This window comes from Mus pahari, chromosome 5 (assembly GCF_900095145.1).
Source record: "Mus pahari chromosome 5, PAHARI_EIJ_v1.1, whole genome shotgun sequence".
NCBI lineage: Eukaryota > Metazoa > Chordata > Mammalia > Rodentia > Muridae > Mus > Mus pahari.
Window position 1 is genome coordinate 28,598,553 of NC_034594.1, and position 6,342 is coordinate 28,604,894.

General features: G+C 39.4%; 1 pseudogene; it reads right to left on the bottom strand.

Moving 5' to 3' along the window:
* Window positions 1-243: 243 nt before the first annotated feature.
* On the bottom strand, window positions 244-1,712 carry LOC110322562 (annotated as a pseudogene).
* Window positions 1,713-6,342: the final 4,630 nt, after the last annotated feature.

The window sequence follows — 6,342 nt, forward strand, 5'->3', positions numbered from 1 at the left end:
TCAATATACTTCAGGAATGTACCAAGAGAGAGATGATAACGCATTTTTCCACAGACTTTGATTTGTTCGATACCACCCTTTGCTTGCTCTCTGCCTCCCGGCATACTCCCTAGAGTGATGTAACGAGGGAAGACATACCTGTTAAGAAGAGACCCTAACACTTTTCCAGGGTAGAATTCTGGCTGGCCCCCAAAGAGGCCCTCCTGTTAGTCCTGTAGGAAACTAGACACTGCAACTTTATTTCTAATATAGGTGGCATTTATTTGGAGCAAATTCAGCTTGGAGCTGGACGGTTGAATGTAGTAGGAGGAGGTCCACCAATTGCTTCAGTTCTTTCCATTTTAGCAGATTGGCAGAAAGGTTCAGATGGTGGTTATCAATTCCCGGGTTCCATCTAGTTTCATAGTGGCAAGTCCTGGAGTACCAGTTGGAACAGGAGCATGGGGCATGACCCCTCTACTGTTCATGCTCATAGTCCCTCTCATAGCCATTTGGTCCATCCTTATTTCTTGTCCCCTTACATCAGGGAATGTTCCCTTGAATCCTTCCAGCTGTCATAGCACTATTTCTTTTTCTTTTTCTTTTTCTTTTTCTTTTTTTTTTTTTTTTTTTTTTTTTGTCTCCAGCAGCATCTCTTCCTTGTGGCGTCTGAGTTTCTCTTCCTGGCTGAGTTCTAGCTGCTTTGATTTCTGAAGTTCTTGGTTACGCAGCTCCTCCATTCTCAGAAACTCTTCTTGACATCTCATCAAATTCTGCCTCGTTAGCATAACTCAGTGCTCACGGTGTGCTGCCGCCATCTTCATTTCCAGCTTCTCTTGAGCTGAGCCTCCTTGATGTTCCTGTCCACTTGATCCTGCTGTTGCTTCTCCATCTCAATTAGTGTCTTCCAGCGCATGGCAGACTCACACTGAAAGGACCCAGGGTGTGCAAATCTTTGTGTCTGTTCTCTTTTCTTGTGAATGTGCTGGTTTTTAATAATCAGCTTCTCTGGAAGTCCCTCTTCATCAAAGACTTCACAGTCACATGGTGATGAGATGTGGTTAGTCAGAACGAGCCTTCATTGCTTCTGTCCAGAGCTTTTAGAGCAGATGGCTTCTCTGAGAACACAATACATTCCCCAGATGGCCTTCCTCTGTCATTTACAGTGACTACAGCCCTCTCCTCCTAGACAACAACAGAAAAGACTTTTTCCAGAAGTTGGTTGAACATGTGCTGAGCAAGGTTGCAGACTGTAAGGGATATACTATGACAGGCAAAGCACACTCTCAGCTGCTTTCCACAAAATGGCATACTGTCCACCTCCACTTTGGCAATTTCCTGCTAGGGTTCATGTGTCCAAGCAAATAAAACCAAATCCCTTATGAATGAAACTTTACCTGCTTTTCCGTATTTCTCAAAGTTTCCTCATTTCCTCCTCAGTGATGCCAGGGGGAAGATTGCCCACAAAGAAACAGCTACATTTTGTGAAGGTCTTCTCTCCTGGTTTTCTAAAATTCTTTAGGTCAATAGTCAAACCTTCATTCTGGCTGCTGTCCTGCTGTCCATTTGTAGGTATTGGTGGCTGCTGTTGTTGTTGCTGCTGCTGCTGCTGATGATGATGATGATGACCACCTTGATGATAACGACAACGATGATGCTGCTGTGGTGATGTTGATGGTGCTTTCTTGGAGTATGGTTCTACTTCTCCAATTAAAGCTTTTATTGCCCTGCATTTTTTCACCTCTGACTTCGATTTGAATACACCAAAGTATCTGCCTCCTTTCTCTGCCCAGCGTTCTTTCCTCAGAGTAAAGGGCAATCCAGGTTGCTTTTTAAGGAGAATCCAGGACCACCGACCGGCCTGTGAAGAATCCCATCCATAATGGACTGGGCCCTCCCATATCAACCACTACTTAAATAAATGCCCAGTAGGCTTTCCCACAGCTTGATTTTATATAGACATTTTGTCATTTGAGGTTCCTTTCTCACAGATGTCTTTAGCTGTGTCATGTTGACATAAAACAAGCCAAGACAATATGAAAGGGATGAAAACCAAAAATAAAAAATTGCATTAATTTGTTTGAAGTTTTTTATTTTTACAAAATAGAATTATCTACAAATCTTATGTAACTTGTCTGAGGTCCTTATTTTCTATTTCTTTTGCTCTCTTCATAACAACTATTTTTCAGTAGCTTGAGATAGTGTGTGTGTGTGTGTGTGTGTGTGTGTGTGCGTGCATGCTTGTAGTTGAATGTCTAAGATGTGAATATTAGCTAGAATTAACCCAAACGTGCCATTCATCCTCAGATATGTTTTATACTAAAGACAATGAAAGAAAATAGATGACAAAAAATCACAGGTAAGGATTAGAAACATATACTGGTATTTTGTTTCTTTAGTAAATGACATGAAAATTAACCTACATGATAAGTGTAATGTGCAAGCATACATAGATATAAAAGTTTGACGTGGTCACAATTGCTCTCTGTTTTGGAGAATTGTCTCTGAAACAATAGTAAGTGCAGTTGTGTCACTTCTGGATAATACTGCAGACCACAAGATGGTGTCTTGGCAGCCTCCAATTAGAGCCACATGCTTGGGTTTCTATACTAGGGCACATAGCCGAACAGGGATCTGTTCTGCCAACAGTCCTGAAAAAAATCATCTGCCGCGTGTCACCTGAATAACAGTGCCATCTGTGTGAACCATGTTGCTCTTGCCAGTTACTACCATGCAGCCTGTGAGTCATCTAAGGGGAAAGCAGTCATGGAGTCTACTTTAACTACTAAAGAATGAAAGGTACCATGTATTTCAAGTTACTAGTAAGACTAATTGTCTTCCATAAGGGTTCATTTTTCTGTTTATGCTGTTTATGCTACTTCCTCTTCCTACTTTCTTCAGCTTTTTTCCCTCTCTTTTCCCCTTTCATAGAGATGGGCTTTACCCTTCCTAATAAACTATTGCACTTGTTGAAATTAAAATGCTAACATGAGCAACAAGTATATTTGTCTACTCACATATTCTGTAAGGAAAACCCCACCAGAACTAAATGAAACAAACTGTACTTAAGACAGGTTTGAGTTTTAGACTCTTGGCGTCTCTGGGAACTAGACTTTGCCTCTAGGCTACCTATATACCTTTAATTTAATCCTTTCTTCAAGAAAGTCTTATTTCTTCTAAAAAGACAATGATGTCTAGATGACTAAAATTTTTATTGATATAATTTTGTAAACCAATTAAAATAGCAAATAATACAATAATTGTACAAACCAAGTTTAGGCATTTTATTTTTTCCTGTTTGAGAAAAGGAGTTGATGAACAGGTCAAGACAAATCATTGAATGTGGCGATGAATATGATCTTAACAGCTTGAACTTCATTGTAACTATTAATGTGGTGGTATGAATTTGTTGATTCTGAAATACCAAGTGCGTATAACATCCTTTTACAAAGCACAAGAAAAATCAATAATGACACTATTTATAAAGATATGTAAGGGATTTTAAATAACGATTTTAATAATTGAAAGTGTTAGATCCTAATAATAAAATATATATCACAAGCCAGGAAAGTTGAAGTATTTTCTAATTTTCATTGATTGATAAAATACTTTTATGAAATATATTTCTATAATCCTTTGAGAATTTCATACAACAATCATATTTATACCCTCCTAAAATTTCTCCCTTTCCTTTTTCCCCCCAGTTGAATCTATTTGTGTTTCTCTACTAATACTGGGAATGGGACATGGATTTTTTTTTTATATGCCCGGGATAACATCAATAAAGCAAACTGATTTTTCACTCTCCTAGTGACTATCAAATATCAGTATCTCTTCAGCCAGTGCTGGGATTGCTCTTCCACATTTCCAAATCTGTGCTGAGATTCTGCTTACTTTAAGCTTGTGCAGGTCTGGTACATGTTGTCACTATTGCTGAGTCCTGCTATTTACCAGTTGGGTCTAGAAAAACTGTATCTATTTCCTTGTCAAATGTGGTCCAAGAATGAAGTCATGGAAGCAGAATTCTGAGCACTTCTCCAAGGAAATAAGACAAGAATCTTGTAACCTCAGTCTTTTCAAAATACAGTATTGAAATCAGGCTCACATGTGCCTTCCTAAGTCTTGTGGATGTTGGTGCTCTATGTTGTATCTGCAGGGTGCCATATCCATTCCCCACTTCTTGGCTCTGGCGTTCCCCTGTACTGGGGCATATAAAGTTTGTAAGACCAAGGGGCCTCTCTTCCCAATGATGGCCAACTATGCCATCTTCTGCTACATATGCAGCTAGAGACATAAGCTCTGGGTTGCTAGTTAGTTCATATTGTTGTTGCACCTATAGGGTTGCAGACCCCTTCAGCTCCTTGGGTACTTTCTCTAGCTCCTCCATTGGGGGCCCTGTGTTCCATCCAATAGATGACGGTGAGCATACACTTCTGTATTTGCCAGGCACTGGCATAGCCTCACATGAGACAGCTATATAGCAGCCTTATTTATAATAGCCAGAAGCTAGAAAAAACCCAGATGTTCCTCAACAGAGGAATGGATTCAGAAAATGTGGTACACAGTGGAGTACTTCTTAGCTATTAAAAACAATGAATTTATGAAATTCTTGGGCAAATGGATGTATCTGGAGGATATTATCCTGAGTGAGGTAACCCAATCACAAAAGAAGTCACTTGATATGCACTCACTGAGAAGTGAATATTAGCCCAGAAACTTAGAATACCCAAGATACAATTTGCAAAACACATGAAAATCAAGAAGGAAGACCAAAGTGTGAATACTTCATTCTTACTTAGAATAGGGAAAAAAAACCTATGGAAGGGGTTACAGAGACAAAGGTTGGAGCTGAGATGAAAGATGGACTCTCCAGAGTCTATCCCATCCGGGGATCCATCCCATAATCAGCCACCAAACTCAGTCACTAGTGCATATGGGTCGCATATTTATGTGATTGTATGATGAAGATTGTGCAAGTGTGTTTGTGTGTACGTATTTGTGTGTGTGTGTGTGTGTGTGTGTGTGTGTGTGTGTGTGTGTTTGTGTAATATGTGTTGCCATCTAAGTTCCTGATGATGTCAAGGTCTGTGTTTCCACCAAGGGCCATGTCTGGGTTCTTGCTAATACTGCAAGTAAGGTCTATGTTGCTATTCATGGCCCATGCATCCACTGAGGGTCATGAACATATGTACGACCCATGCTACTGCTTGAGCCATGTTGATTCCTATAGGCAGTGATGCTGCCTAGGACCATGCTGCACTGTTACCTTATTCTTGCAGATGCCCTTTGTTCAGGCTGCCTCTGCGGGCATTGCCTGGGTTTGTGGTCCTGCTGCAGCTATGTCCATTGGTTTTGTTCACAATCTTTGCTGTCACCAGAGACCATGTGGAGGCCCATGATCTGTGCTCCTATTAACTCTGAAGACGAAGGAGGCTACTTTTGTGCGATATGGATAATTTCAGATGTACAGTTAAGAGGCAGGCACTTGGAAGGCTTCTGTGACAACCTCCCCTATCCTTCTCAAAAAGGAAAAGTCTAGACAGGAAGTCACCATAAAGAACTGTTAAAAGCTTGATGGGATGCTGAATTATAGCTCTCCATAATTGATAGCTTCTGGTAGAGTTGCAGGAGGGGAAGGATTTGATTCTATTTAAGGGGCAGGCCACTGAGAGTTTGACCATTCTCTGTTGAGTATATAGATAACACAAATTGGAGTGTTTTTCTAATTATTTTATTAAATATTTTATTCATTTACATTTCAAATGCTATCCCAAATTTCCCCTATACCCTCCCCCAGCTCTGCTCCCCTACCACTCATTTTTTTTCTACTTTTTAAAATTCATGTTTTTATTATACCATTTTTTTATTGGAGAGAGGGAGGACACAAGGTTTGGGGCAGACATGGAAGGACTGGCAGATGAGTTTGATTGGAATGCATGATGAGAAATTTCCAGAAAAATCAATAAAAATGTTACTTAAAAACAAAACAAAACAACAAAACAAAACCTCAAAAACCAAAACAAAGAAAAAACCAAAACAAAAATCACTTCTTAGAATGTGTTATGTTTTGTGTTCTTACTAGGTGTAGTGGTTAGGCATGCATTTATTTCAGGCTTGTTATTTACTCTTTGCAGTTGTTATTTTATATATATATATATATATATATATATATATATATATATATATATATATATATAATCTCCAAATGAAATTTGTCTGCCAAATACACTGCATCAGCCATGTGCCAGCTTGCCCTTATGGTTGCAGACTTTACTCATGTGACTCTTACTAACCTGAAGAATATAAATTGTTTGATGCTCTGAATAAAGTTGGCTGTTGCATTAGGTTATAGTCAGCTTCAAT